A 7068-nucleotide genomic window follows, 5' to 3' on the forward strand; every position below is an offset into this window, starting at 1 on the left:
ATACTAGACAAATATCAAGGAGAAAGTACTGAAACATATATATTGTGACGAGGCCTTATAAATCATTGAGTTTAATACTGAAATATTTCCTTGTTATACAATCATAGAATAAATAACTTACAACAAAAATTGAATAACCCATTTACTTTGAAGACAACATTTAGGTCAATTTAGGTTCTTAAAAATATGTTCATGAGTATTTATTGAAGAAATGAATTAATAACAAGCGAATAATGAATGTTATTTTGCACACGAGCCGAAGGCTCGAGGGCTGATATTGACCGAGGGCTGATAATACATCTGATATTAAAAATGGCGTTATGATCTTTTTATCATATGCTTCAACAATGGAGAAAAATAACAGTTTAATATATTGATCCTTTTTAGTGGTTCTCACGTAGAAGTTCAAAAAGTCACGAAAAGTTTACGGACACCAAATGTAGTACATCCGATATGAATCTTTCTATCATCAATGTATCATATGCATCAACAGAGGAAAAGAACAACAGCATGATATATTTTTATATTGACGATAAAAAAATCAACAAAACATAATGAACACTGTTTGGAAAAGTTAACATTTGCAAAGTAAGTTTCTAAATTATGCAGGAAACTTTTAAAAACGCATTTATTGTATTTTTTTTTTTGCATTTTACATAATATGTATATTGTGTCGTAATAATTGTTTTGTATCCTATACTTTAATTGTAATGTTTTTCACTGAAAACGTACCATTCAGGTGTATTTTCCGGAATTTGCCGAGTATCGCCGGAATGTCATGCAATAACGTTACGGAAAGGCATGTGATAATAGTTGAAGCATGTGATAAATTTTTCATATCAGCCATTTCGGAAAAAAATGGAATTCACGTAAATTTAATGCTATTATCATACTGTAAAAATTATATGTTATTTCCTCTAAGTATATGATAAGTTCGGTTATCAGTCAAAAGCGCAAGGACATTTCTGCGGCATCATAACACCGGTATGAGCTCCCAAGGTCACATCCGATGTAAAAATCATTAATCATCTGTAAAAGATCGCCATATTATGATATTTTTCATTAAGAAAATGCCAATTATCATCTTAATAGCTAAGTAGTTTCAGAGGGACAAGAAAAACTAGTTTTACCATATAAAATTGTCATATTAATACTAGGATTTACGGAATCATCAACTGAGAAAGATATATTGCAATTAATTCTATCATTATTTTTTATACGGAGGTCTTTGGTCAAAAGTCCTCTAAATGTCCTAAATAGAATAGCCAAATTCATCAAAGGTCAGCTTTGCCCGAGGGAGTTGAAATCTAATTTGTTTTTCTTAATTTATCAAACGGGAATTTTACCAAATATGCTATAAAATCTGCTCTTTGGTCGGGTTGTTGTCTCTTTGACATATTCCATATTTCCATTCTCCATTTTATAAAAATGTTAGCATTGAGGTACTTAACAAATGAGAAGAAATTTTAAAAATGACCAATCAGAATAAAAATATCATGGTCAATTTGAACCTTAACATGTTTTAATACATCACAATAATTTAATTTGTCATAAAGTGGTGAAAAAACCTTTAAATGTAATATACTGTTTATCAGCGACCTCTAACTATTTTGTAACTATACCATCAAATCTGATTACTGAACCTAATTTTACAAATTACAAAAAAATCATACGATATATTTTCTTAAGACGTAATGTTTCTATGTAAGGCATACACAAAGTATCTGCTTATTTTCCTTTGATTTTCTAATGCTACAAAAAAAAATAAGTAAAAAATTCCTACCTTAAATATATATAACATGTAACTTGTAGTTTACTTTGTAGCATGGTGGAATGGTACTTCGTTTCATTCTCACTTGGTCGTATCGGTCGAGGAAAGAAAACATGTTTCGTTGACTCCTTCATCAAAATGTTCTCGGGTCGTCACTGTTTTGTGTTGGCTATATATATAGTCAATATTATAGTGACGTCGGCACGATGAAACGAATGAAGTAATTTTGACTCATTACAATATTTAGTGGATTTATACCAGGAAAGTAATCGTATACACTTTTATATTATCACAATATAGAAATTTAATACAGGAAATTGAAAATAATTATATTTTCACATACTCATTGCTGAAACTCAAAACAGGACGCGCTGCTTCAAAATTTAATTCATTCTGAATGGGAGATATATGCATAAGGGTACACCAAAACGTTTTGATAATTTAACCATATTTGTCAAGGGTCTCCTAATTTGTTGAAGAAGAATATGTCATTAAAGTTGATGGTTGAAAAAATATTAAAAATAACAATTAGGATCAGGAATTCATTGGGCGGACATGTTCTCCACATATTGGCCATATAGCGGCCATGTAACTCAATCTTCGTAGCGGTCTTCATGTTAATAGACAAATTTTGCATTTTACCCCTTGGTTCTATTTTGAGCCTTGTCGGCAATGTTGGTTTGCAAGCGGTGTCAATAAAGTAAATCTCCCAATAATGATTGTGGCCAAGTTTGGTTAAATTTGGTTCAGTAACTAGTTTCAGAGGAGAAAAGTTTTGTATATGTTAACCGGCAACGACAACGGACGAAAAGTGATGGGAAAAGCGCACTTGGCCCTTGGACCAGGTGAGCTAAGAATCAGTTGGAAACTGTGACGACTTTACTCGTAAGATCGACACGAGCCATTCATAAGAAATAAATCATGTTTCCCCAGTTATAGTTTACTTGTACAACTTGTGAAAATGATACTTCTGCACTTTATAAAAAAGATAAATGTACGTATTTGTCAAGGAAAGAAGACGAAAAAATTTTTGATTTCTTCCTCAATGTATTCTCAGATCGTGAAAAGTTTGTCTGACCCTGAACTTATTTCAAAAGAAAAAGAAATGTAAGACTTGTCTCATTTTCAACTTTAAAGGTATTTCAACACCCTAAAAAATCTTATTAAACTTATCATTGAATAGAAATTCAATACAAGAAATCATAATTTAAAAGCGATTTTCATTTGTTGTAATGTTTTGCAAAATGTAATGAGATATTTTGTCCTGAATCAATTTACCTTATTTGATTTTCTGTATTAGTGTAAATAGAGAACAATAGTTTTTTTTTGTGAGATTTTCGCAGAAAGATTCCTCATTTATATTATATAAGTTATATAAATTTTATTATTTTTTAACCTGTTTTTGTTCAAAGGGTTAAAGGGACATTAGCTACGAGTTATAAAAATACAAAATAATTTGTTTTTGTTCAATCATTAATGAAAGTGGAATAGTGACATAATAATTCGCTATTAGTAGCCATTTTGGTTCAATTTTGTCAAAATAAGCTAAGAAACATCGCTGATGAATTATTGACTTATAAGTGAATAATTCGATCTCATTGAATGAGACCTTGAATTAAACCCTTCAGATAGAGATGGGTTACGCATGAATTAGGCATGTTCAGTTATTAAAAGCAAAGAATGTCAACATTTGAAAGTGAAACCATTCGATCCACAAAAATCGTTCTTATACAGGTAAAAAACGATGATTAACATATATATTTAATCTAGAATATGAAATCAAACAGACCTAGAAAAATATAATTGCACGAGCTCGCTATCTATTTATATATATATATTTATGTTTATATCGGATTAAATGACCGTCGGAGGTCACCTCGATGTTTATTAGATGGTGTCTAGACTAAAATAAACACGAAATGCTGATACATGTTATTGAGCCCATGCGTTGTTAATTGTTTATTTTATACTTTTTATAATTCGGTTTTACGTTTTAGTACGTTATATACTAGTATGAAATATGAGAATTTGAGTCAAATTGGTGAACATGAAATTGACAGCTTAATTAACCCCTTTAAGGTTTAAATAACAATGTGATCCATTTAAACTAAGCTGCAATATGTGTACACTAGGTAGGAATTGGAATATTTGGAAAATACTTGCTAAAAAATAATAAACAGCTGCGCCATGAGCGCATGACACGCCCGTCCCATTTTAAAAGACGTTCCATAATTTCTCAATGTCATATCAGACATTTATAAGAAAACTAAAGGGAGGTTATTCTAATTGTGAATAAGTCACCAAAGTTTTATGAAAACTGCTCAAAGCACTTTTTAGTTATTGTCCGAAAACAGGAGAATCCACTCTTTTTTAATGAATAAAACCACATAACTCGGAAACATAAATCTTAGATTTATAAAAATCGAAAGAGAGCTCACGTCAATATATATAAACAATTCATCAAAGTTTCATGAAAAGTGCTTAAAATATTTTTGAGTTATCGTCCGAAAACTGAAAAATCCCCGTGTTAATGAATTAAACCCCATAACTCGGAAACGTAAAATCTAAAATTGAATCAAAATGTTTTTGAGTAATTGTACATGTTGACGACTGACGGGCAACGGTATACTATAATACGTCCCGTAAACGGGCGTATAAAAATAACAGATTACAAGTTTTATTATTTTTAACTGAGATTATTTAATTGAATTTATCTATTAGTGCCAGCTTTTTTAAAAGCGCCTTTTTTTATACCTGTGCTAGTTCCCAGTCCAGATTTTCCAGCTGGCCACGTTATTCCTGGTGACCTGAATATTGTTAATAATATTTCACAGCTAAATGTGTGGTCCAAAGGCCCATAATAGCATGAGCCTAGCTCCATCAATAGAAGTCACAACTTCAAAATATTGATGTCGAATGTCAGGCAATCGACTCACGAGAAAAAGAAGGCGTAGCCTGAAACTCCTTCTAAATAGGCTCAGACCATGAGGTCGTTGATACCAATTAGAATGAGAAAAAAACTGAAGTGTTCTATGAATACTCATGCTGCATCTTTAAATACAAATGAAATGGTGCTTAGTACCTGTCCTAGCTCCACGATTTTTTTTTTACCCCCCCCCCCTTTTTTTGCAAAAAAATAATTGTTGGAAGAAATGGAAAGAAATTAGTTGGAAGAAATTCCTTTTTAATTTCTGAAATCTGAAATGAGAAAAAATTGCCCTCCCCCACAATTTCTTTTTAACACCCCCACCCCACCTTTTCCAAAAAAAAAATTATTTCCCTCAAGATATGGTCATTATCTCAATTCAAATTTCCAATGGAGTTTGCAACCATAATTACCAATTTAATATAATCATAAAAGTCTAAAATAAATAAAGACATACATAATCATGGCTAAAATTAATATTCCTTTAATAGTAACTTATAACAATAAATTGACAGCTAATCACCTCAAGACAATACAAGATTTCTATATACATTATTTAAAAGCAGTGATAGGGACCTAAATCCAAACATTCACAACATTGTTCTTTAAATGTGTTTGGATTACCTCCCTTACACTGTTTTTAAATTGTCCATTAACCAGGAAACCCTTGTTTTTCCCCCTTTTTTGCCCGTAATTCCTAAACGGTTTGAGCCATAACCCCCAAAGTCAATCCTAACCATCCCTTTGTGGTAAGGAAACTTGTGGTATAATTTCAGAGAGATTCATACACCGTTCCACAAGTTATTGTTTGTAAATTAGAAAAATGCTTATTTGGTCCCTTTTATGGCCCCTAATTCCTAAACTGTTAGGACCATAACCCCCAAAATCAATCCCAACGTTCCTTTTGTGGTTATAAACCTTGTGTATAAATGTCATAGATTTCTTTTTACTTATACTAAAGTTATTGTCCGGAAACCAAATGTCTTGGGACGACGACGACGTGATACCAATATACGACCGCAAAATTTTTTGCCGTCGTATAAAAAACCACTCGGATTCAAACAATAAATCTTTGACATTATACAAGAATCTTGATTGACAACATATTTGTTTCCCGCATGGGAACCAACTCTTCTTGCTGACCTGTTCCTTTATTCATAAGAGACTGACTTCATGCAGGAGTTCCTACGAAGAATGAAAAGATGCTAGCACTACAATTGAGTTTTGAAAGCGCTGCTCCCGACAGCAGTTACTGACTTACTACTAACAGCCACCATGTTGCAACTGTGTACATACAATGTATATCAATGAGTCATATAATGTAATTCTGCTTCACAAATACAGAATGTGGTGGGGTTAGACATGTTTGATGATGCCTCCCCTCACCTGGGACAGTGGTGTAACAGTACAACTAACTAGAGGCTCTGAAGAGCCTGTGCCGCTCACCTGTATCTACTGTGGTTTTGGAAGTCATGTAAAATAAGGTTAAAATCATAATAAATAGTATTAGATACCCCAATAACGATTGAGACCAAGTTTGGTTTAATTTGGCCCAGTAGTTAAATCAAAAGCAGGTCATCCTTCCCATTATAATCTTACAATAGTTAGTGAAGACCCCTAATTATTATTTCAATTAGTTTTCAAGCTGTGTCCATTTGACATTGCTTTTTTACAATTTTCCCTTAGACTTCTATAGTAAACTCCTATGTTCTATTTTAGCCATGACGGCCATCTTGGTTGATGGGCTGGGTCCTAGGATACATTTTTTAAACAAGATACCCTAAGAATGATTTAGGCCAAGTTAAACTAAACTTGGCCCTGGTGTGTGGTTTCAGAGAAGACAAAAATTTACGAAAAATTGATTGTAAAGGGCAATAACTCCTTATGACAAATCTTCTCTGTCAATTGACAATTTTGGTCATTTAACTTATTTGTAGATCTTACTTTGCTGAACAATTTTGCTGTTTACAGTTTATCTCTTTCTATTATAATATTCAAGATAATAACCAAAAACTGCAAAATTTCCTTAAAGTTACCAATTCAGGGGCAGCAACCCAACAACAGGTTGTCTGATGCGTGCTAAATTTTCAGGCAGATATATCTTTACCTGATGAACATTTTTACCTCATGTCAGATTGCTCTAAATGCTTTAGTTTCAGAGATATAAGCCAAAAACTGCATTTTACACCCATGTTATATTTTTAGCCATGCTTGGCCATCTTGGTTGATGGGCGGGGTGCATCGGATGCATTTGTTAACTAGATACCCTAATTTTTTCCATTATTTTGAAGGAATATCCTTCGACTTAAAAAGACAACTTAGTACTTTCATATTTGTCTGAAAATTTTCTCTACCACGAATGTAGTTATAT

Source organism: Mytilus californianus, unplaced genomic scaffold (genome assembly GCF_021869535.1).
Source record: "Mytilus californianus isolate M0D057914Y unplaced genomic scaffold, xbMytCali1.0.p SCAF_18, whole genome shotgun sequence".
Classification (NCBI taxonomy): Eukaryota; Metazoa; Mollusca; class Bivalvia; order Mytilida; family Mytilidae; genus Mytilus; species Mytilus californianus.